Source organism: Homarus americanus, unplaced genomic scaffold (assembly GCF_018991925.1).
Source record: "Homarus americanus isolate GMGI-L3 unplaced genomic scaffold, GMGI_Hamer_2.0 scaffold32583, whole genome shotgun sequence".
Taxonomy (NCBI): Eukaryota; Metazoa; Arthropoda; class Malacostraca; order Decapoda; family Nephropidae; genus Homarus; species Homarus americanus.
Window position 1 is genome coordinate 10,380,126 of NW_024713129.1, and position 26,241 is coordinate 10,406,366.

The window sequence follows — 26,241 nt, forward strand, 5'->3', positions numbered from 1 at the left end:
TATATATATATATATATATATATATATATATATATATATATATATATATATATATATATATATATATATATATATGGAGCAAGCAGCATACTATTATTTTCGTTATAATAGATTATTAACCTTAATACATTCCACGAAGAGGCATTGTAATGTATGCACGTGTACCATATTGATGAATATACAAATTATGATGTGCCACGTCTCATTCATCAAACGGTGAGTTTAATCAAAACGAGTTTTGATTAAAATGTTGTGATATATTTTTTATTTCATTGCGGTGCAGCGATTACGTTTTTATATTTTTACGTATGTTTGCATTCTTCGGTATTCTTAGCCGTCATACCACTCATATTTTTCGTCCTGTACGTAAATATAAGCATATATAATGCTATTTAGAGTGATGTAGGACGCATGCAGACGAAATTCCACAATCTTCAAAATTCGTACCCTGTTGTTTACAAACATTTAAAGGGACCGCTCATGAATGGCTCTATGCGCCAGCATAGTACAACCCACCAATCACTTCAATGGGTTGGGAGTAGTAGTATGACGTCACGAGCAATCGTAGCTCAGCCATTATTCTTGTGCTAATAGTATAGTGTTTTAAAACAAAATTAAATAAAACGTTCAATTTGCTAACTATCAAAGATTCATCATTACTATATAATTGTTAATGCTCAAATTATCAATTAACAATTTATTTTTCAATAAAGCTCATTCCAAGTTATTATTACCTTGAGAAGTAAAGACGAAGTAACCTACATTTTCCCGCGTTTTTGTTCCCATAATTCCCTAATCAAAACATGTCTGCCACATGGGCCAAATCAAGACCTTGGTACGTACAATTTACCTTTTAAATACTGGTGTCATGTCCTGTAGAATATATTAATGCTTCTCGCAGTCAAAGTTTAGTTGTTTTTACAATGAAATCCGTCAATAATATGGCATGTCTCCATCTGATATGTTGGTGTTCGGAGCGTAAACAAGGAATTTTACGTCACGTGGTACGTGTTGTGTAGATTTTATGCGCAGTTTCTTGTTTGTAATGTAATATATAGACCATGCAGTCTCTATGTATGCTATCCTTCCTACAGCAGTTTGTCTTTTTCTTTATTGTATTTAAAATGAAGCCTGTAACATAATTTTCAGACTAGGGAGCTGATGTTAACGTAAAATAAGTTTATTAAGAAATTGGGTCAATCATGATTGGGAGCATTATCTCTATACAAAACGAAATTATTGATAATGCAAAACTGGCTTTTGGCCTCACAATTTATAACTATTTTTTCATATTAATGCCAATTTTATGCAACTTATTTTTGTGAATACGGTATACAGGGTATTAAGGTATACAGTTATGATGGTATAGGTAATAATTAATGGTGTTATTAAGCTTACACTAAAATCAAAATAATTATTGGTTTTCTATTTTAATGTATAATTGGTAAGAAGAGTTATGTATGTACAGTATTTACATTACTAAAGTATATCATCTCCAAGACATGGCAGTGCACCACTTTACACATACTTTCTATAATTATTGTCATGCATGGTGCAATCATGGTCATGTAGTTTAAGTCTTCAATATTTTGAGCTTAACTGACAAAGACAATCTATTGACAACACACATCAATAATAATCAAATCCGTGCCATAATACAGGGTCATTGTGAGTATCATTTTTATCATGAATATTAAATATTTGTAGGTCAGGTAAGGTAATGTAAGGCCCTACAGTGTTGTGCATTTGAAAAATTTGGGGATGAAAATGTGAGAGGTTCACCAGCTTTTTCACAGACTTACAAGAAGCTGACCATGAAGGAAGTTGGTCAGTATCACCAGTAAAATATAAGACATAATTAATTTTTATAGACAAAAGTTGAAGAAAAATAAATAATTTACCAATTTTGCATTAAAGCTATGGCCTCTCTTCCTTTGGTATTCTGGCAATTTAAAGTAATCACTGAATTAGGTCTAATTTCAGTAGGAACAATGTGCTGTGTACTACCGAATTTAAAGTACTGTGTATATATTGTTCCATGGTTCTCTCTTAAATTCAGACACATTTAGAGTATTTTTTAATTGTCAGTGTTAAAGGAGTTAGGTAGTGGTGCAGGAGAAGGCAAGTTGATTATTAATTTTCATTTAAAATTATCTCTTATCAATGAATTTCAACTGCTAAGTTATTCTAAATAATGTATTTTATGGTAAACTTTGTTCATTTAGTAATAAGCTGGCAGAGCTCTAATGGATTTTTACTCAGTTTTAGTGCACAGATGCTTGTTATATTAAAAAAACTTCACATTCATTACTATTGATATACTATTACCGAGTAGTAACCAAGCCTAAGCAAATGACCCTTCTGGAAATAACATCTGATGGCTTTATTTGATATCTTAAGTCGAATTGCCTTATTGTATACTATTGTTTTGTGGTTACACTCTTGTTACATTGGAAATTATATACCTGCACAGTCTATGCATAGTATACCTGTGTTGTCTGTAGTATGTACATATGCTGAACTGTATACTGTATATACTTTACATGTATTGCCTGTATACATGTCAGACCAATTGTAAGCTTATAAGATTTTTGGAGGAAATATTATAATTATTGTTATAAATGTTCCTCACAGGTCTTTCAGGAGTTTGTATATTTTATGCAGTAGAATTATATTTTTTTAAATGTACAGAGTGCATGTAGAAAAAATAATGAAATAATACTTGTAGTTAGATAAGATTTTTAGGTAAACCTATTGAAACATATGATTAGATTGTGGGACATGTAGACTTGAAAACTAGTTTCTTAAGATGAATCCCCAAATTTTGTCTTTGATGAAATACAGTAATCAGATTACCTATATATAGTACAGGTATACATTATCATAATGTCACCAATATGTAATGATTTGCCGGCTCCTGCATTGTGATATGTAATAAGGTTTGTATATCATATACAGTAATTTTTATTCAATTTCTCTCTTATAACATGATCCAATCAGTTATTCGAGTAGATATGAGTTACTAAAAAATATTAAAATTAAATATAAGTGTTGAGGTGAAAGAATTATGAAAATATTTTGTAAAGGTTGGTATAAGTTTTACCAGAAGAGTATTAGGTTTTATATCTAAAAGTGTAAGTAATAAGAGTGCAGAGGTCTTATTGCAACTACGGTATATCTTGTGCTAGTCAGGCCGCACCTCAATTACGCTGTTCAGTTCTGGTGTCCTTATTATAGAATGGATATCAATTCACTGGAGTCGGTGCAGCGAAGAATGATGAAATGATTCCGGGACTTAGAAACCTCCCATATCAGGACAGGCCAAAGAAACTTAACTCGCACTCCCTAGAAAGACGAAGAGTGCGGGGAGATATGATAGAAGTATTTAAGTGGGTGAAAGGAATCAATAAAGGAGATATAGATGAAGTTCTTATAATATCCGAGCAGGATAGGACTCGTAGTAACGGATTTAAGTTGGATAAGTTTAGGAGGGAGATAGGAAGGAACTGGTTCACAAATAGGGTGGTGGACGAGTGGAACAAGCTTAGCAACTTTGTAGTAAGTGCTGGAATGCTGGAAAGTCTTAAAAGGAGGCTAGATAGATTCATGGATGAGAGAGAGTGGTAGTAATTCTCGACAGGAGCTGCCATCACAGGCCAACCGGCCTATTGCAGACTCCTTATTTTCTTATGTTCTTATAATGTGTCTTTTTGCAGTTGGAGCTCTGATACTCATGCAAAGGTACTACAGGTACTATAGTATGCAGTATACTGAGCTAGAGTTGGTTTACTGGGATATTTACACTGTAGCATCCATTAACCTAACCTTGGTTGGGTTAATGGATGCTACAGTGTAAATATGCCAGTAAACCAACTCCAGCTTGATACTACATACTACTGTATAGTGTAAATATCCAGGTAGACAGCATTATATAGTAACACCCATGAAAACCTTCCCCTCAGCAAATGAGGAACATTACAGTAATCAGTTTTATCAATGACTTCATGAAAGTGTCTAAAATTGTTTGGTTAATTATAATAATATCCAGTATTCGTATAAAATTCTTGCAGCTGGAAAGGTAATATACAGCTCCTCCCCGACTTACGACCTACTCGACTTACGTCCACCCGCACTTACGACCTGCCTCTGTCGTACCAAAATTTTATCAAATTACTCATTTTCGAGTCCCAAAGTCAGTACACAGACAAAATTTTCATCTGTAATTCGCTTTAAAATGGCTGGCAAGCTGAAAATTGAGTGTTTTGTGGTGCTGAGAAGAAAAGGCGACCCCCATTTTAGATTTTCTATGTACTGTATTATTTAAGCATTTCCGATTTACGACCATTTCGACTTACGACCTGGATGTCGGTCCCTAACCCCGTTGTAAGTCGGGGAATATATGTATTTTTAAAAATGTGGTCGTCAAATACAAATGTATAAAAGCATTTATAGAAGATGTATACAATATAGCAGGCATGGGCAACCTTTCCTCAGTCATGGGCTGCATTTCATAATATGTTAGTGTTTCTTGGCATTTAACAGAAGATGAATTGATCAGTAGTCTGTGAATACGGTGATTTATCCTACAGTTACAGCATTTTCCTTATTTATGAGACACACCCACCAGAGTAATGTCAATGTTAAACTTGGTGCATGAAGAACTACAATGAAACAACCTATAGTTAATTCCCAAGTGACCCACTGCCACATAGCTAATCCATCAAACAGACCGTGCCGAACTTGGCCGTAAATTCACAAAAGTTAAAATGATTATATTGTTGACTATGTATACTTATTTCACTTCAGTACTACATTTTCATAGTTACTTACTCTTAGGTGATGAAACAGTAACGAATGGTGTGTGAAGATTTTTCTTTTAATAAATATCGCTTTACTCGCCATAAACTGGCTGCATCTATGAGAACCGCGGGCCACATTAAATAGAATTTCTCAATCACTACACGGGCTGCACAAAGACATGGCCTAGGCTGTGGGTTGCCCATGCCTGCAGTATAGTATACTGTACTGTACATATGGAACTATTAAGCTGCAGTGTGTGTAGAAGCATTTAGAGAAGATGTATACAGTACTCCCCTGTATAGTATACAGTACATAGGGAACTATTAAGCTGCAGTGTATGTAGAAGCATTTAGAGAAGATGTATACAGTACTCCCCTGTATAGTATACAGTACATAGGGAACTATTAAGCTGCAGTTTTTGGTAGTAGTATTTTTTTCTTACATTATACCGTACTGTATTTGCTATAGGAAAAATATATAACCTTGTTTGATTTATTTTGTAGACAATGTATTGGTAAATATATCTTTGTTTCTTTTTTCTTATGAAGCTATATATTTGTCAACCATGTATGTACAGCAGTAGCCTGGTTGACAGTACAGCGTATAGTTGTGAGTGATTTGAGTTTTTATAATGTAACACCATAATATTTGCTGTTATTAAATTGAATGTATAAATTGGCTAGGACCTTAGGATATACTAAGAGTAAATAGGAAATACTGCGAAGGATTTGGTTTGAGGCTCACAACAAGGCCTCCATCATTACAGGTATTTCAAATTTTTTTATTGATAATGTGATGAAGATGAATATGATATAGTAATGATGTCGAAGTCAGGCATTCAAGAATTTACCTGAATGGCATGGGGAGTGTGTGATGTAGAGGTGGTGGCAGCGGCAGTGGTGTTATGCTTGTGAAAGAATGTTTTGAAGTTGACATGGTGGTGGTTGTTGTGGTGGTAGATGTGGAAAAATAACTGCTGATGGTCAGTTGTTTGGTTTTATTTTGCAGATCTTTGGTAGTCTTTGTTATTTGTGTGAGTTGTGTTCCGAAAAAGCCTGACTAATAGTGAAATGACTAATAATGAATCTAATATTACCATAAGCCTAATATTACAAGCTGGGGCTTACATTTTTTATTCAAAACAACTAAAAAATATTGGAAAATATTAGATGTAATGTTAAACATTGAGATATACTTTGAATGAAGGAATGAAACTTTTTGGGATTTCGTTTGAATAAAAGAAATGAAAGTTAAAACATTAAAACCCTATAAATAATATTAAACATTGAGTTTAAGACTTGTGTAATATCCACACCTTGTTCCCCTTTTCAAAACACCATAAATCATCCATTTTCACTTCAAGACTAACACTTTTGCTCCTCACAGAGCTTGATGTGCTTGGGTCAAGCCCCTGTAGTAACCCTGCTTAACTGTGCATAATGTACTTGAATCTAGACCATGTATAAACATTAAAGGGTCACAATTTCTTGACCTTGTACAGGAGGTCCCGACTTAAGAATGTCCGACTTATGAACGCCCGCCGATACGAACAGAGTTTAACTTGAAATTTACTGTATTTTATTTACCTGACAACTTATTTTTTACTTTCATTTACATTATTTTGTCATTCTATTTTTTCTTTTGTCTTAAATTAAGTGATTTTAGATGTATATAAGGACGTAGGCTATGATATACAGTTGGGTCTTCATTTACGTGGTCAATTGAACCCACGTTGTACCGCGTAAAACGAGAAACGCGTAAATGAAATAACAGAACATATGGGATTAATTGAAATAGAGACTGGACCCACCCCCAAACTCCACTTTTTTCGACACAGTACCTACATTGTAGTAAGAATAACATCCTAATTTTATGATGGTATGCACACACACATAATGTAGAAGAGAAATATCATTAAGAGAATAATATACTGTACCAGGTTAAAGAAAAATCAAGGTTTAACACTTATGTCAGGTTAGGTTAGGTGAGAAAAAATCAAGGTTTAACACTTACGTAAGGTTAGGTTAGGTTAGAAAAAATCAAGGTTTAACACTTACATTAGGTTAGGTTAGAAAAAATCAAGGTTAGGTTTGGTTTAACACTTACGTTAGTAGAAGAGATGGGGCGGCGTACGGGAATGGCGGGTGGTTCCGAGGCAGAGGGCAGATTACTGGCCCTCAGGTGAATCACCATCACAATCCACCATAGTTGTCAGGGCCTCCCTGACAAATCCCTCAAAGTCACCATCAGTCACTATCACTGGCTTGGGCTGGCTGTGGTGGGTTGCGGGCGAAGAAGTCCGCGATGTTAGGCTGACGGCTAGTGTTGATGTTGTCGTGATACACCTTGATGTACGGCTCCATAGTGTGCAACAGCTGGTTATTGAAGACTTCATAGCGGTTATTGTCAGGGTCGTTGGAAAGGATGAGCTTCAGTTTCTCTACACACTCGATGGCATCCTTAACATTACCATGCGTTAACTTATGTTCTTCTCGGGATGACGCACCGCCTGTCTCTTCACTGACGTGATCATCTTCTAACATCTCGTCGGCAGTCACCTCAGAATCCCTTATCACCTCCATAATGTCGTCGTTGGTGGTCTCGGAGAAGCCTGCAGCTGTAACACTGCGCAGCTTCTCTGGCAAGGTCCACTGCCACTGCAACAGACTGAACCTCTCCAGTCACAGGTTGACTCTGCCTCCCACCTGGGATACCTTGCAACACATGTCGCCATGCGTGATGAATTGTTGCTACAGACAGCCGATCCCATGCCTCCACCAAGAAGTCAACAGCTTTCTTGACGTTAAATTTCTTCCAAAACTGTTTGACGCGAACTTCTTGATCCGCCAACTCTTGTTCCTCGTCCTCGTCACTCTCGCTATCGGTGTCACCCAGGTTACGCAACTCATCCTTGGTGTTGGTACAGTCGTTCAGGAGCTTAAACTTCTTTGTAGAGAATGCAGCCTTCACATTACAAATTAATTCTTGATCTATGGGCTGGATTAACGACGTAGTGTTGGGAGGAAGACCACTTTTACGTTGGGGTGACGATCCAACAGTTGGGGCGAGTGTCCTGGTGCGTTGTCAAGGGGCAACAAAATGTTGAATGGAACATTCTGTTGCTCTTAGAATTTCTTGACGTCGGGAACTCAAGTCATCAAACCAGGAGAGGGACAGAGCAGAGAACATCCACGCCTTACTTGCGGTTAGCCATTGGACATTTAGCTTGGTCATGTCCATGTTCTTGTAGGCGTGCGGCTTCCAGGCTGTGTGGATCACCGATAACTTGAGTTTACAGATACCGGAGGCATTGGTGGTAAACAGGACGGTGATGCGCTCCTTCTGCAACTTCCGGCCCCGACACTTGCTGGCAGACTTGACAACGAAGGTCTTGGAAGGTAGCTTTTCCAAAACAGACCAGATTCATCCATGTTGAACACCTGGTCGTCGGTGTACTGTCCTTCCTCCATAATCTCACGTAAGAAAGGAGGAAAATCACTAGCCGCAACACGGTCAGCACTCGCTCTTTCACCACCAATGTTATTGTTGGTGAGCTTGTTCCTCTTCTTAAACCCTTGCAGCCAACCAGAGGAAGCATTGAAGGGTTTGGGCTCTGCAATTCCCATCTTACATGCCACTGCTACGTACAGTTCACGTGTGTACTCTTGAACTGACCTCGTGTCCACCGCCATGTTCCGTCGTGCCTGACGAATCGCGTAGCTCACAAGTAAATTCTCTGTCTTGAGAAGCACCTTGTTCTGGCAGTACTTCAACATTTAAGCACCTGCAGACTTTGTGATGTTCATGTGTTCTTTTATCTTGGCTGCATCCTTCTTGATCGTCCGGATTGTAGATTCGTTAACACCATGCTGGCGTGCAAGATCAACCTGTCTTGCTCCTTTTTCTAACTCTTGTATTATACTGTGTTTCACCTCGTAACTTAGGGCACGTCGTATCTTCTTTGTCTTAGGGCGTCTGGGTCCAGGTAATGCAAGGTTTTTCTGTGGTGGTGGAGGTCCATTGGAAGCCATTCTTACGAGATTAGCGAGATTATCCGAACAATAGAACACAGTATACACGGGGTGACTGGGAGGAGAGTAACTGACGCGGTTAGGTCAACGGCTTCATCCCTCCCGCGGCAGGGCACGTCATATTACATTAAACCAATCACAGCTAGTGGGGAGGGAAGTAAGGATGCGTGGCCCAATCACAGTCCGATACGTCATATGACGTCACCGACAACGCAACAAAGACATACACTGCGCAACCTACTCGTGCCACTTACCCAATATGGCGGGAGGTTTGAATCCAAAAATGGCAATGCGTGAGAAGACCGCCAGCTGCTCTCCGCGTAAATGACCACATTTACCGCGTAAATGAAGCATCTCGCTTCTGGCAAAGTACCACGTAAACGAAAACCGCGTAAATCCAGACTCAACTGTAGTGGGATTTTAAACATTGTTCTGTACGTATGGTATGCACATAGCATGTGTACCGACTTACATACAAATCTGATTTAAGAACGTCCTCAGGAGTGGAACCCGTTTGTAACCTTAGGACCCACTGTATAGTTATCCTTCGATATACACATGCCTGATAAAAGAAAAATTATTTTAAACAGATGTCACATTTTAAGACCTTTTTTTCTCTTCATACAAAAGCAAACATCACACTTTGACACCTTTTTTTATCTAAAGTAAACATTTGCTTTAACGAATATCATTTGCATTTTGACACTTTTCTTTAAAGAATATGAAACTTTAGGTGTCATGTGGTCAAGATTGTCATCCAGGACATGCAGAGATGAATTTATGCTTTACTACACCTGTACAATGTTCATTTATTTTATTGACTTTATTCTTTAATATTATTTTTCGAGGACAGTGGTGAAATTTGTAAAAAAAAAAAGAAAAAACTTAGATGACCAACATTTCCATTCCTGGAACATAATTCCCAGTACAGTTAACCCTCACTTTATGCGGTTAATGTAACCCGGAGGGTCCCGCGTAAAGTGAGAAACGCGTAAAGTGAATAACATAACATATGGGATTAATTGAAATGGAGTCCGGGCCGATCCCCAAACTCCACTTTTTGACGACACACAACTATGTTGTAGTAAAAATATTATCTTAAACTTTATGATGGTATGCACACACAATTAATAATTAAGAGAAATATCAATAATATTAGGCTTTTTAACACTTACATTACTGTAGTAGAAAAAATGGCTGGGCACACGGGGATGGGCGGTTGGTTCCGAGGCAGAGGGCAGATTATTGGCCCTCACCTGTGTCACTTGTATCAATTGTATCACTATCCACCACAGAGGCTTGCAGGGCCTCTTTGTCAAACTCCCCAAAGTCCATATAAGTCCATATCCTCACCATAATTATCACTATCACTGACTTGGGCCGGCTGTGGTGGGTGGCGGGTGAAGAACTGGTAATGTTTTGATGACTGGGCGACCTTGTGCGCACCATGTTCGCGCAGCTTACACAACATGGCGGGTGGCGGGAGGTTTGGATCCAAAAATGGTGCGGCTCGCCAGCCGCTCTCCGCGTAAAGGGGTACACGCACCGCGGAATGTGAGCATCCTGGGTTCCGGCAGGGCACCGCGTAAACGTGGAAACGCGGAATGTGGGACCGCGTAAAGTGAGGGTTAACTGTATTACATGGGCTGTATCATTCATTATACTTTTGTTCCCCTGATTGTAACCCTCAATAATACATTGGTTCTACCATTTGATATTGTAGGTTTTCACTTAATGAAAGTACATCCAAGAACGCAGCTCCTTTGTATATCGGAGGATAAAAAACTGGTAGTCCCAGCTTAACACAATTTCATACACACCTTAGCATGAGGAACCATTTATGAAAACTTCATTTAGTTTGAAAACAAACTGCATCGTTACTCAGTGTCATCACACCAGCCTGCATTCAGTAGCTTACTGCCTCAGTCTACCTCTGACTGTCATCTGGGTCTATGCATATTATAGTAACCAGTTATTCTCTTTTGTTTCCTCATTAACCCTTATTAATCCCTAGTGTATGGGGGGGCCTCATTTGAATAAAATTGCCTGGCGTGTTAGCCAAATAAAATATTAAAAGTGACATCACTGTACAGTATGGAAGGATTTAGCTAGTGGAGATAGTCTACTAACTCCTCATGTGTTGGGGCCTCTGCTGGACTATACTGTACTGCACTTAATGCCTTTTTGATTTTGTGTTGTTTGAGAGTCCCATGATTTACTGGAAAATTATTTAAAAAAATGCTCTACATTGTAGTTTTCTATTTTTATTTTTGTTTTCAGCATGAGGGAGTCCAGGCAAAAGTGGCACCATGAGGGCTGCTGCAGTAATCTTGTGGCCCTAGCCTAGGATGACCCATGATTTCCGGTTATGTAAGTGTTAAAAATAAAAAAAAAATTATTGAAATTTGTAAGTTTCCTGTGATTCTTGTACAGTAATATGTAATTCTGTCTTTAACTTACCATACAGTGTATTGTACTGTACACTGTATGTATTTTTTAAGTTTGATACAGTACAGTATATCTCACTCATATCACTATAAGGCGATATTTATGTGATAACATAATTTAAAGTTTCCATGGCAACACAGGGGTAGTACCCTTATCCAAAATCCTTAGGGCCAGATGCATTTCGGATTTCGGAATTTTTCGGATTTCAGAATGTTTTTTATTTTTATTTATTTATTTATTTATTTTTTATATATATACTGTACAGGGATCAGACCATCTGGGCACAGGTCACTGACCCACATTGGGGCCTTGGGGCTAAAATGTAATAATAATAATAATAATAATAATAATTATAATAATAATAATAATAATAATAATAATAATAATAATAATAATCATAATAACAATAATAATAATTCATAGGTCTAGGTCGTGTTTCTCGCTTTTGATCTATTTTTCATTCTTGTATTTCTTTATTATTATTATTATAATTATTATTATTATTATTTTATTATTACAGTATTATTGGTATTATTATTATTATTATTATTATTATTATTATTATTATTATTATTATTTTTATTAGTTATTTTATTATTATTATTAATTTTATTATTGTTATTTTATTATTATTATTATTGTTATCATTATTATTTTATTTTTGTGTATTTTTATTAAAAATTTATTTACTATGAATAATTATTATTATTATTATTATTATTATTATTATAATTATAATAATTATTATTATTATTTTAATTATAATTATAATAATAATAATAATAATTATTATTATTATTATTATTATTATTATTATTATTATTATTATTATTATTATTAATTTTTGCCCTCCCCCAGGCCCCAATGTGGGTCAGTGCCCTGTGCCCGGGTGGTCTGATCCCTGTTAAAAAAAAAAAGGTTTCAGAGGTTTTCGGTTTTTGGAATTTTGGATAAAGGGTTGTCAACCTGTAATATGTTTTGTAATGGTTATAATTTTTATGTCAACATCATAAAAAGTACAGTATAAGTTATTTCATCACATTCAAATGCAGTATGGTACACTACTAATTTTAGTTTTGGCATACTCTTACTATACCGCACTGTACCAGACATATTTTAGATAAAAATTGGAAGTTAAAGATCTTTGGGTTATGTAGAATTGGGTGTGCGTGCGTGCGTGTTAGTTTAAATTGCACTAAACTATCTATAGATTAAATCCATCACCTGAGAAAGCATAGTGTAGTGAGAGATTTTTGGAGAAACTTGTCAATTCAACAATTGTGTTGAATTATGCTTTCCCAAACCTGCCAGAATCTTATGTTAAACATATTTTCTCGTGCTATTGTGTTTGCAAGTGGTGTGTGTTAAATGAAATACCCTGTAGGGAAATTGTACAGTTTTTGTTCAGTTTATTTTTTTTTGGTAATGTGTCAAATAGTACCATACAATATTCTATCCAATCTTGTTGAATTATTCTCTTCTATGTTCATCAGTGACATATGAGAATTGTTAAAACCATGAAGGATATACTGTACTTTACTGTATACTCTGATGAGTGTATTGATAAGTATTTTTAATATATTCAATTTAAGTTCAACGAGTTATTCACCAAAGTCATCAAAGTAAATTATTTCTCAACAGTTTCTCCAACCCCTAAAATTGTAAAACCTGTACCAGGTGTGAGAAGTAGAGTACTACTGTTAGATTGGACCATTATTTTGCCCCTCATTCATCATCCCTTGTACATTTGCCCACAGGTACTGTATAGTGTTCCACAACTGCTGTCTTCAAGTTAACGATTCATTCATAAAGTGATTCCGACGTTGCCACTTGTTCGGAAAGGCCACTGAGGGGTGGAACACTATACCTGTGGGCAACTGTACCTGAACACCTGTTTTGAGCAGAATCTATGGTTTTACTTTCATATTTGGCCTGAAGACCATTTTACAGCTTGGAAAGGAAATATTCTTGTTCACTGACTTGCTGTGTCTTGAATTCATCATCATGATAAGAAAACCGTCCTTTACCACCTTATATAATTATGTACTCGTATGTTTTGAAAGTGTCAAGTACTGTACTGTATAAGTGTGGCATTGTTTATTTTATGATAATGTTGTGTAGCATTGGTGTTTATTGATTATTTTATGATAATGTTATATTAACCTACCACAAAAATGAACCAAAATGATTTGGGAATTAAGGCAAAATAGCATACAACGTTATAAAGGGATTGTGGGCTGATAAGCACGGGAGGTGAGTGGCCCTTTCAGTCCAGCCAGCACTCCCTCCCTCCCTCTGCCATCCGCCACCTCCTCTCCCCTGGCTACACACCCACACATAGTTTTGTAATTTTTTCTCACTCCTTTTCTTTACATGCAAACCCTCCATTGTATAAGAACTGAATTAAGTTTCTAAACTTAATTTTTGGGTGTTGTAACACTGATTTAAATGTACATGGTCAGGTAATGTATACAGTAGTCAGGTGAGGTACGGTGTGTTGCCAAACGACCTGCTACTCTCAGATGCACTCCATCTTTCTTTTATATCTACAGTACTGTATATATATATATATATATATATATATATATATATATATATATATATATATATATATATATATATATATATATATATATATATATATATATATATATATATATATATATATACACCTAGACCCCGACTTACGACGGGGTTAGGGACCCAAATCCAGGTCGTAAGTCCGACATAGATAAAAAAAAAAAAATCTACAATGAAATACAGTACAGTAAAAGTAATGAATAATGATGAATGGATACAGTACAGTGAAAGTAATAAATAATAAGGAATGGATACAGTGTGACTGAGCACTTAACCTTTAATGTAGTCAGCTGAATGCACATGGGGCCCCCATAATTTTCTAATTATACATGGAGATTACATTAACTGGAAACGTTTCGGTATAGAAAATGCGTGTGTCATTTACTATATCTGAGGCGGTCGTAAGTCCCGACGGTCGTAAGTCCACGTAGTCGTAAGTCGGGGTCTAGGTGTATATATATATATATATATATATATATATATATATATATATATATATATATATATATATATATATATATACTTGACTGCACGGCAATGGTTGGTAGTCAGGTCAGAGGGTAAGGTAACCCAACCTCCTCACCTGGTTACAAATGGTGAGAAGGTTGGGTCACCTTACCTTCTGACCTGACTACCGACCAGTGCCGTGCTATTTAAAGATTAGTAGGGTCATTACCTAATACCTGACCATTGTGGACCTGGTCTCACCCGCCTCTGTATACTGTATATACACCTTGTTTTGTACTTCTCTTTAGTCTGTACTCACCCCTGAAGATGTGAATTACACGAAAGCGTTTGGGAACTTCGTGTTTTCTTCTATCCTTGTGGTTATCAGCATGTACCTAGATCACGTACACCTACAGTGATTTACTTGCATATATATATATATATATATATATATATATATATATATATATATATATATATATATATATATATATATATATATATATATATATATATATATATATATATATATATATATATATATATATATATATATATATATATATATATATATATATATATATATATATATATATATATATATATATATATATATATATATAATTTTCCTTAGTCATAAGGCACACTGGCACATTGAGATGACTTGTGCAAATTCTGTGATTACTTACAGTATAACAATGGCATAGCGTGCAGTCATGTGAGAGGTGACTGATGTATTTTGGTGTGGTAGAAACTTAACTTTTGTAGGTTTTTTTTATTACTTATTATAGTTATTGTTACATTATATTAGATGTTTTTAATGCCATTCATACATCATATTCGGATACACACAAACTTAGTATAAAACAGTGGAGGGTGCAGTTGACGTACAGTAGAATGTCGATTTAAAGCGATTCAATTTAAGATTATTGATTTAAAGCGACACCCACAATTAAGGACAATGTTTTAATTTATAGCAAATCTTTCCTATTTTGTGCTAGTCAATCCAGGGCATCATATTTAAAATTTTGCACCTAATGTTTTTCTGGGCACACTGCACTGTGCTAAAGGCAAAGCTGTACTGTTTATGTACAAAAAAAAATATACTAAATGATTACTAAAATTTTTGTCTAGTGCAAACTATAACATCATTATATTCAAATTAATCACTATCTTATAAGAATTCCAGCAATGTAAATTACATTCTCCCGGTCACTTCTGTGACAGTGTATAAGCAAAAAACTTAAACTCAAGCTAAAGGACATAAATAAACAAATAAATACTTCACTAGACCTTCGGCCCCAACTGTCAAACATGTCACTATCACTCCCCTCCCCCCATCTTCCCAGCCAGGGTTTGGTGTTTTAGGCTGAAAGCTTTTATCTTATATAATGTCACAGACTGAAGTTAGGAGAATATAATTTGTATTGCTGGAATCCTTGCAAGACAGTGAATAATTTGAATATAAACATTATACATTTTACACAAGTGATAAAATTTTTTGCTCTTTGTACTAAAATTCTTAAATTAGAACTGAAATTTGTATGTCTAATGCGAGCTATAGCATGTTTATATTCAAATTAATCACTATCTTATAAGAATTCCAGCAATGTTAATTATATTCTCTCATGTCAGTTCAGTGAGATTTTATAAGAGAAAAACTTGAAGTCACTAAGGACAGATAAATAAATAAGCACTAGACCTTGGCATCAACTGTCAAACATATAACCTCACCTCCTCCCCTCCCCCCATCTTCCCAGCCAGTAAACAGACCATTTGGCATCCCTTAATTTGAACTCTGTTGATTTATGAGTGTTTGTTTTAACATAATACTACAAAAAACAATGTTTTGTTTATTCTAGGAAATGGGGTGAGGTGCATCTGGGTAGACTCAATCTTTTTGGTATTTTGTGTCTAAAGTACCAAACTAAATTATTCCATTGAAACAACACTTCGATTTAGTGCGAATTTGGTTTAAAGCAACCTCTCTTGGAATGTATCTCGCGTTTTATCAACGTTCTACTGTACAGTATATGTGAAACAGTGAATAATGAAATTTTTTCCTGTAATGTACGTATATCTTAGTGACATGTTAAATGATAAATCAGTACAACATGTAGCGAGAACCCCTATACAGTGGTCCCTCGGTTAACGAACACAATTCGTTCCAGAAGGTCGTTCGTTAACCAAAACCATTATTTCAATGGGATTTTGGGTAATTGGTTCCAGCTCACCGAAAATTACATACAAACTAAAAATAAATGCAGTAAAGTACACTTACTTTGAGGTGTGCGTGTAGAAGGCTCCTGATTGATGATGATGATGATGGGAATTAGAAGTGGGGGTGGAGGAAAAGGGAGAAGAGAAGGCAGTTGGGGGTGGAAGAGAAATTATCCCATGCTTCATGCCACCATTTCACCTATAAAATTTTAAGTTCACTTTGTGTAATTCAAGATTATTTTCTTTAAATCAACACTGCACTGCATTATATATTGTCAATATGTAAAATAAATTTCAGAATGACCAATAATTGTACTGTAAAAATGTGAAAATAGTTATACAGTGACCCCTCCGTTAACGAACTCAATCCGTTCCAGAAGGTCGTTCGTTAACCGAAAAGTTCGTTAACCGAAACCATTGTTTCAATGGGTTTTTGGGTAATTGGTTCCAGCTCACCGAAAATTTCCTAAATTCAACAAATATGGTAGAAAAGTTCACTTACTTTGAGGTGTGTATGTAGAAGGCTCCTGGATGATGATGATGATGATGATGATGGGATTTAGAATGGGGGTGGAGGAGAAGGAAGAAGAGAAGGCATTGGGGTGGAAGAGAAGTCACCCCATGGTGCCATTTCACCCATAAAATTTTAGCTCTGGTGTAATTCAAGATTATTTTCTTTAAATCAACACTGCACTGCATTATATATTGTCAATATGTAAAATATATTTGAAAATGACCAATAATTTGCTTGGAAACACAGAAAAAAAGCGTTTAGTTGAAGAGAGTCTCAAGCAAGATGTTACCTCCAGTGAAAACAGAGAGACACTAACTCCTGTTTGCTGTGTTAAGAGGCTGGATGCCGCGCATTAAACTAGTCACTTTACCTTCAATTATGTTCAATAATTGTTAAAATGACTAAAAAATTGAATTTTAAACTTTTATAATTATTGAATAGTATAAACTTCTTGATATTTACTAAAATAGTAAGGAATTTAAGCCCTAGAACCGATTAATGTATTGGCGGACTGATACTAAAGCTGGTTGCCCGGTCAGTGCAAGCGAAAACATGTTGAGGTCGGTTCGTAAGAAGTTCGTTAAGCGAATTTTTTTTCGTTAACCGAATTGAAGATCCTTATGGAAGGCAGTTCGTTAATCGAAATTACGTTAACTGAGGTGTTCGTTAAACGAGGGGTCACTGTATGTTCAAGAGAGTCTCAAGCTAGATGCTTCCTCCACTGAGGAGAGACACAAACTGATGCCATTCTCGGTGAGTCAAGTGGCTGTTTGGTGTGCTAAACACTAGTTCCTTGTACATCAATTATGTTAAATAATTGTTAAAATGACTAAAAATTTTAATATAAGACTTGGAAAATTATTGAATAGTACAACCATCTTGATATTTACTTAAATGGCAACGAATTTAAGCCCTAAAACCGATTACTGTATTGGCGGACTAATACTCCAGCTGGTGAGCAGGCGAAAGCAGGCGAAAACATGTTAACATGATTTCATTAGGATTTTGTTAACCAAATTTTTGTTCGTTAAGCGAGTTGAAGATTCTTATGAAAGGTAATTCGTTAACCGAAATTTCGTAAACCGAAGCGTTCGTTAACCGAGGGATCATTGTATGCGCTTTATAAATGAGTGTTAAGAGAAGGACGGAGGCTATGTAAATAGACCTGTTAATCATGTCCTACTTGTGTGAGGGATTGAGTAACAATGTAATGAGTAGTGACCCATCGAGGGAGAACGGAATATGTACGCCGTCCTCCCTCGAGGGAAGACGGAACCGTCCACGATGGCTCTCAAATAACGTCTTTCTTTAGTCAAGGATATCAAACTACTGCCCGCCTTAGGTGGCCAGGGAGCCGGCTACTTAATGCCTTAACTCAGCATAATATGACGCAGCTTCCCATGGACACACCTTGTCACGTGCGCTGAACATGTCATCTCATAGCTAGTGGAAAGTTACAGGGGATGAATCAGTATATAAATCAAATGTAATTAACCCATTTATATAATCATTCTGTTTATAAAACAGGGGCAATTACACCAGGTCTTAAGTCGAAAATGCAAAAATAATACTGTAATACTGTACATAGAAAATCTAAAATGGGTATCTCTTTTTCATCTCAGCACCGTGAGAAGTCTCATTTTTATGCTTGCCAGCCATTTTAAAGGGAATTACAAACAAAAATTTTGTCAGTACACTGCGCGATCACTAACGTCGTGACTCGAAAATACATAATTTGAAAAATAGATGTTTTAATTCCCTGTATGTTGTCCTGGCGAGTTATTGCTAGGCATGAACATACCTAGGTATAAGCTAGGCGTCGCATTCTGGGTTGAACAAAAATATTTTATACGACTGGTGGTCGTATGTCCGGGTGGTCGTAAGTCGAGGAGGTCGTAAGTCGAGGAGTATCTGTATAGCAAGATGGCCTTAATTCATGACCATCATTAAAACGGAATATTGTTGAACAAGACATTGTTTATCGAGGTTTACCTGTATCTTGCTGCAGTAACAATTACTTCACATGGGTTTTATAAGGAATGTTGAATATCTCTTGCTTAAACCTCGATGCATTGTATAATGTAATTATGTGTATTCATTATAAGCCAGCCATCGCATAGGAGGTGCCTCATGATGGAAAAATGCAACGGTTCAAAAAATTTTAAGAAATGTGTATACAGTATTATCTGTTACAGTACGTGTGTTTGGAATACGTCAGTATGTACTGTACAATGATTAGGTGGTTCAACGAGTAAAGGAAAGGGCTACAAATATGTCTCTCTATCTTTTCCTTCTGAGTTATTATTTGGCAGTTGGTGGAAACTTAAACCAGGTTACGGGTATAGAACAAAGGGCTCTTCATAGTTTGTTAAATAAAAGGCTCTTCATACTTTGTTAAATAAAGGACTTCATGCTTTGTTAAATAAAAGACTTCATGCTTTGTTAAATAAGTCTTCATAGTTTGTTACATAAAAGGCTCCTCATACTTTGTTAAATAGAAGGCTCTTCACAGTTTGTTAAATAAAAGGCTTCATAGTTTGTTAAATAAGTCTTCATAGTTTGTTAACCCTTGGGCCCTGGGTGACGTTCCAGAACGCCCGACCAGCACGCCCCGGGTGACGTTCCTGAATGTCTGCCAATTATTTTTGGAAAAGCTGATTTTTTTCTCAATTTATCCCAGCGGTGGGGGCACTGCCAGCAGCACCCTAACCCGGGGCTTAAGGGTTAAATAAAAGGCTCTTCATAGTTTGTTAAATAAAAGGGTCATCATAGTTTGTTAAATAAAAGACTTCATGCTTTGTTAAATAAAAGGATCTTCATCCATAAGTTGAAAATCTCGTGAATTTATTTTATGCTAAATATTTAATAAATACCTGCTATTATCTTTCTTATAGTCACACTCACTCTTATGTAGAGAACTTCTTAAAGCGATAATACCTTCGTGATACATTTTCATATTCTATACAAATGGATTACTAGTACTGAATAAAATCTGAGACTATCATTTCTTTACAAATTTAGTAAGTTCTTCATGAATTGGTATAATGAGAGAAAATTTTCGGTAGCAATAATATTAAATTTTATAGTTATGTTTACTCATGAGGAAGGTGTCACCCTCAGCAAAAGGGGATTTAACTCACTCATGATTTGGATGTGACAGAATGGCACTCTTGGGTACTGTATATGGAATTATTAACATACTGTATGTACAGTACGGGCGTACTGTGTATCTTACGAACAGGGCTTTATAGGTAAATGTAAGTGCAGCAGTTGAGTGGATACAGCACTTGCTTCGTCTTCTGTGGGTTGGTGGTTTGATCTCCAGGCACTCCCAGTTCAGCCAACTGTGAATTGGCACCTAAGTTTACAACAGAGGAAGTGAATGCAGTCGAGTGCAGTATCAGCCATGGTGCCTCCTTGTGTACAGATGGCTTAGTATGCAGTGTGCTGTATCCACACTCTCCCTAATGGGTAATCATGCCTCTGTTCTTTGCTGTACGCGACAAAGAAAATGCATGTACTGTATCTTCTTGTCAAACTGTTATATTCCCTCAGTACCTCCGCAAGTAGTGACAACACATGTACCGGTAACAGTTTGTTTTGAACAAAATTCGGGTTTCTACTATGGGCATAGCTTAGCACCATATTCATCTCACTTGCTCTTTGAAGCTAAAGAACAAAATGTGATAAGAGGATAGTACAGGGCTGCCTCACTTATCACAAAGGTTACGGGCATGAAACTTGTTGCGAATAGCGAAGCAATTTCTCCCATAAGAAATAATGTAAATAGGGGGGATACGGGCATCTCGGTGGTCCCGGCCGTCAGATTTTAACACTTGTTTTACTCGATGCATATAGAACATAAAATAAATAAAGAAACAAGGGCATAATATCAAGTAAACATCAATAACAAAACACTTTGAGTATACTTTTACATGCTTGAGTGTTTGAATGTTTATGTGCGTAGGTGTGTGAGGTAAGTTTTAAATGTAAACTGTTACTTTACCTCTGATGTGCTGTGTTGCTTGCTTGCTGGAGTTGGCATTAGGAGAGAGGGTGAAGGTTTACTGGGATGAGAGGAGGCTGGGGTCATCAGCCACCTCACTCTCCTCACTGCCAGGGTCGTCAGCCACCTCACTCTCATCATCACAGCCAGGGTCATCAGCCACCTCACTCATTATCGCTGTCAATTTGCACTGAAAGCTGTTGTTCTCCACTGCTTTCTGTTGAATCATGCGTTGCGATAAAGGTGTTTTAAGGCGCTGGGTCTGGTCGTCAATCCACGTGCTCAACGTCCGCTCCATACTCTCCATCTCAACATCACGGAACCTCGTCACCTTTGTAGCCGTCAGTGGTGTTGCAGACTTGGCCATCTCCTTGATCTTTTTGGCGCTTTTAACTATAGAATGCACCGTAAATGGGGCCAAGCCGTGCACGCGCCCAATCACAGACGTTCCTTCTCTTTTTATGATATCCAAATTCACGTCCAACGTAACTGCCATACGTGATCTTTTAGCAACATTGCTGGGAGTTTTAGTAGCTGGTCGCTTAGGCATTGCGAGATCACACAAAACACACGCCAGCACGTGTGAGACTGAGGCGAGCAGAAGCGTGTGGCGTAGGAATACGTACACACGCTGTCCTATGCTACGGTTGAGGAGCGGTGCTCAAAATTTTTGCTCGTAAGAATTTGCAAATAAACGGGGCAACCATTGCGAATAGTGGAAATGGGTAACAATAAATTGATTGCGGATAAACGGGGTTACGAATACCGAGGCTATGAATAATGGGGTTTGCCTGTAGAGCAATTGCTATGCTTATGAATGTGCAAAGGTTTGTAATGGTGTGTCATGTTCCAAATTCAGGTTGTCAACTCTCAGATTAATATCATTTATCAATACAGTAGCCTTTAATTTTGTGTTTTCTGTTTTATAAATTAGAAACTCAGGTATGATTGTCTGTTACATTGTTAGTTTTTGTAAAATGGTCACATTTGGAGGTACAATTCAGTAATTTTTATTTTTAGTGTTCACTCAATAATTTTGAAATCATTTGTGCTGTTGGAATAAAACTAGGTATCCTTATACTAACCACCCTTTCCATTTTGTAATGTATATACCCTGCTGTATGTCTTGTACTGAATTTAGAATTAAATATAAAAGTCCAGTCATATTTCAAGGTAGCTTAATTGTCAAGCTTGTGTGTTTCAGTACTTTGATACTGATGATCAATGGATTTGAGATACTTGCAAGAAGTTTAGAAAGTTGATCATGTATCAAATTCAGAATGGCATCTTTCATGACAGGGCACTACTCATGGCTACTTATTTTTTGTAAATAGGGGGTCCCTGAGTTATTAACACTCGCTGGTACGAACGGGGTTAAACTTGAAATTTACAGTTCAGTGGTCCCTCAGTTAACGAACACAATTCGTTCCACAGAGTCGTTCGTTAACCAAAATTTTCGTTAACCGAATCCATTGTTTCAATTGGATATTGGGTAATTGGTTGCAGCTCACCGAAAATTACATACAAACTAAAAATAAATGCAGTAAAGTACACTTACTTTGAGGTGTGCATGTAGAAGGCTCCTGGTTGATGATGATGATGATGGGAATTAGAATGGGGGTGGAGGAGAAGGGAGAAGAGAAGGCGTTGTGGTGGAAGAGAAGTCACCCCATGCTGCCATTTCACCCATAAAATTTTAGTTCACTTGGTGTAATTCAAGATTATTTTCTTTAAATCAACACTGCACTGCATTATATATTATCAATATGTAAAATATATTTCAAAATGACCACTAATTTGACTGGAAACAGAAAAAAAGCATTTATGTTGAAGAGTCTCAAACAAGATGTTCCTTCCTCTGAACTGGTAAACAAACTGACGCCAAGCTTGGTGTGTTGAGTGGCTGTTTGGCGCGCGAAAAACTAGTTTCCTGTACTTCAATTATGTTCAATAATTGTTAAAATGATTAAAAAATTTAATATAAAACTTTTAAAATTCTTGAATAGTACAACCTTTTTGATATCTACTAAAATGGTAAGGAATTTAAGCCCTAAAACCGATTACTGTATTGGCGGACTAATACTACAGCTGGTGGGCAGCCAAATGCAGGTGAAAACATGTTGGGAAAAATTTTTAAGGAATTCGTTAACCGAGGGTTTGCTCGTTAACCGAAGTGAAGAATCTTATGGAAGGTAATTCGTAAACCAAAATTTCGTTAACCGAGGTGCTTGTTAACCGAGGGATCACTGTATTGATAATATACAGTGCAGAAACTATTATGAAACCTTAAGAAGGCATTAGAACCAATGCACTCTGTAAAGAATATTGCATGTCATCATCGACTGCCTCTACAATCAGCTGTTGATATGTAAACAAAGCTGTCGGGAATACGACATACACACCTAAAAGTAAGTTAAAATATAGTATACTATTTTTTTTTTTTTTTAATTATACAGCATACTGTACAGTACAGTATTTAGTTTATATTATGTTTTGTTAATTCTATTACTGGTATACAGTACTTTGTATGTACTGCTTCTGTGAGTTGGAACTAATTACCCAATATCCCATTGAAATAATAGATTCGGTTAACGAACGACTCTGTGGAACCAATTGTGTTCGTTAATCAAGGGACCATTGTATAGTACACCCTCGCTATTCGCAGGAGTTAGGTTCCAAGGAATGGCATGAATTGGCAAAACTGCGAATAGCAACTTATACTACTTTAGTGCACTACTGTATACTTATACTGTGTATGAGAAACTTAAGTCACCAATACTACTCTCCTTTGTATGTGGAAGTTTGGAGCTTGATGGAGTGTACTGTACAGTAGGATGAAATCTGGTTACTGAAGCATAGAGAGATCATCAGGATCACTGATTGAAGAGGGCGATGCGATGGTGGTTGGTGGAGAGGCAGGTGGTGGGGTGGTGCGTTGCGGAGAGGTGGGTGGTGGAGCAGCGGCAGCAGCTGACCGAGGGTGAGGGAGACGAATCAGCTGGGCTGGTTCCTTCTTGAAAAACATCATGATTGGTAGTTGTTTCCTCTTGCCTTTGAGGTCTCTTAACTGTTTCATTCCACTAGCATCACTAACTCTGACATTATGCAGTCTTTTAGGATCCATTTCACACAGAAAAACTAAAGTTTTGAGTACAACATGAGATGCTGTGTCGCAAGCACTGCGGGAGAGGTAACCTAGCCACCAACTGCTTACCTGCGAATAACAAGGGCTTACTATATATACTGTACTTTTTTTTTATGGGGATTAGCCCACCCGGGCACAGGTCACTGACCCACATCAGGACCTGGTTGGCAAAAATAATAATATTAATAATACATAAAAATAAGTACAAATTATAATAAAAAAAAAAATAATAATAAAGAACCATAAATAAATACAAAAATGAAAAAAAAAAGATCAAGAGTGAGAAATAATTTATGTATGTTGTCTTGCCAAAGCAAGAGAAACAATTGAAACCCTGGAATTAGGTGTAAATGAGGCAGAAAGTCAGATCAGCAACCTGGGACTTGGTCACAATTTTTTTGATGCCATATGGCAGCAGGGTCTACCATTAGACAACACATTATACTTCCAATATCTTCCCAGGCTGTAGTACAGTGCCTGCCTGTTTGATAGCTGCCTATTACCTACAACCTATTTGTATTATTGTTATCTACTGTATCTTTCTTTTAAATGCCAGCAACCATATTTTTTTATATTTCCGTGTGGAAATTTTGCTAAACCCAACATCATTTTGTAATTTACAAGTATGACCACTTTAGATAGTGGATGAAGCTTTTAATGCATTACGTGTCATGCTACTTTAACAGTCTGGGTCACCCTTAAGGACCACATACAAACAGTTATTTTGTACACTCACTTTGTAACTCAAACCACTTGAGGGACAGGACTGTAATGTTTTGAACTCATGTCACATTTTAAGGTAACATGTTGCTGTTACACTTTTACCACTGTACTCTTGTAAGATATCTGCAAGACATGCTTCATAGAATATGCATTTTCTGAAAGATGTAGTTTTCTAGATGTAAGGTCACATCAATAGAAGTTTTGATGGTGGTATATACCGGTATGTATATTATACACATTTGTTATACAGTGGATTGTGTTTCTATCATGTATGTTTATAAGGTTTATGTGAGATATACAGTAAAGGTCAACTGTAATTTCATCTGGTTATGATTGTTTTGTGTGAGTGTTATAATGGAATTACAATTTAATGAAGTGAAATGCGTAGACTTCAATATTTGAATTACAATTAGTCAGTGGCGTCATTACACATTTTGATATAATTTACCAGAATATTTGCATTGGATGGTTTGCTCTATTCTTTATATGAATAGTTTAAAAGCAACCAATTCTCCCCCTGGCTGGCCAGGTGAGCGTGTGAGGGACGCCTTAGCTACTGCATGAGCAAGTCATCTGAGGTGTGACCCGGCTTCAAACCTGTGAGTAATTCTACCACACCAGATACTTTAATCCAAGGAGAAAATGTCACATTTATTGACAACAATGCAAGCTTACATGACTATAACTTGGCTCATGAAATGAGATGTAATATGTTAAGTGTTTGAAAAAATACAATGACTGTAAATGAGAAGGAAAATGAGCACAAAACTGCATGAGTGAGTAATGTTAAGTCCAGTTGGAGTACATCACATAGTCATCTCTTGTAAGAAAATATATGCAAATAATTATCTGAAGTTAAGTGTGAGGAAGATATGCAATACTCTGAAAAAAAAAATGAAAATATGGTCTATCATGTCTTCTCAAGAGATTCTGAAAAAGTATTTAAGTCCTTGAAATTTATGCCCATCATAGGCTAAAGTGCAGCAAATACAGTACAGGTATAGACCCTCAAATCAGGGGCCTTTGGAACCATGACCAGACTGTTTTTGAGGGTTTTCCAGTTTCCTGGGTCCTAGGTCATCCATCTGTTACTCAAGACTTGCTAGTAGACGAAGTCATGTTTTTTGTCTACACACACTCACTTAGTTGAACTTTGTTTTACTTCTTGAATAACAAAATAAAAAACAATGTTGTATGCATAATTTAAATTTGAAAAAAAAATATATATAGTTTTATAAGAGTTTGTTTATATCTAGCTACCAGAACCTTCACATGCCAGGAATATAGAGAAAGGAAGTTTGACTCCCCTTAAAACCTATTATGTTCT

At 36.5% G+C, this 26,241-nt stretch overlaps 1 long non-coding RNA gene across 1 annotated transcript; it reads left to right on the plus strand.

Annotated features, from left to right (window-relative positions):
- Positions 1 to 805: 805 nt before the first annotated feature.
- Positions 806 to 26,152, plus strand: LOC121866880. Its single transcript, XR_006089043.1, has 3 exons — positions 806 to 835; positions 11,112 to 11,201; positions 25,444 to 26,152. It is a non-coding gene; the product is annotated as an uncharacterized LOC121866880 (long non-coding RNA).
- The last annotated feature ends 89 nt before the right edge of the window (positions 26,153 to 26,241 follow it).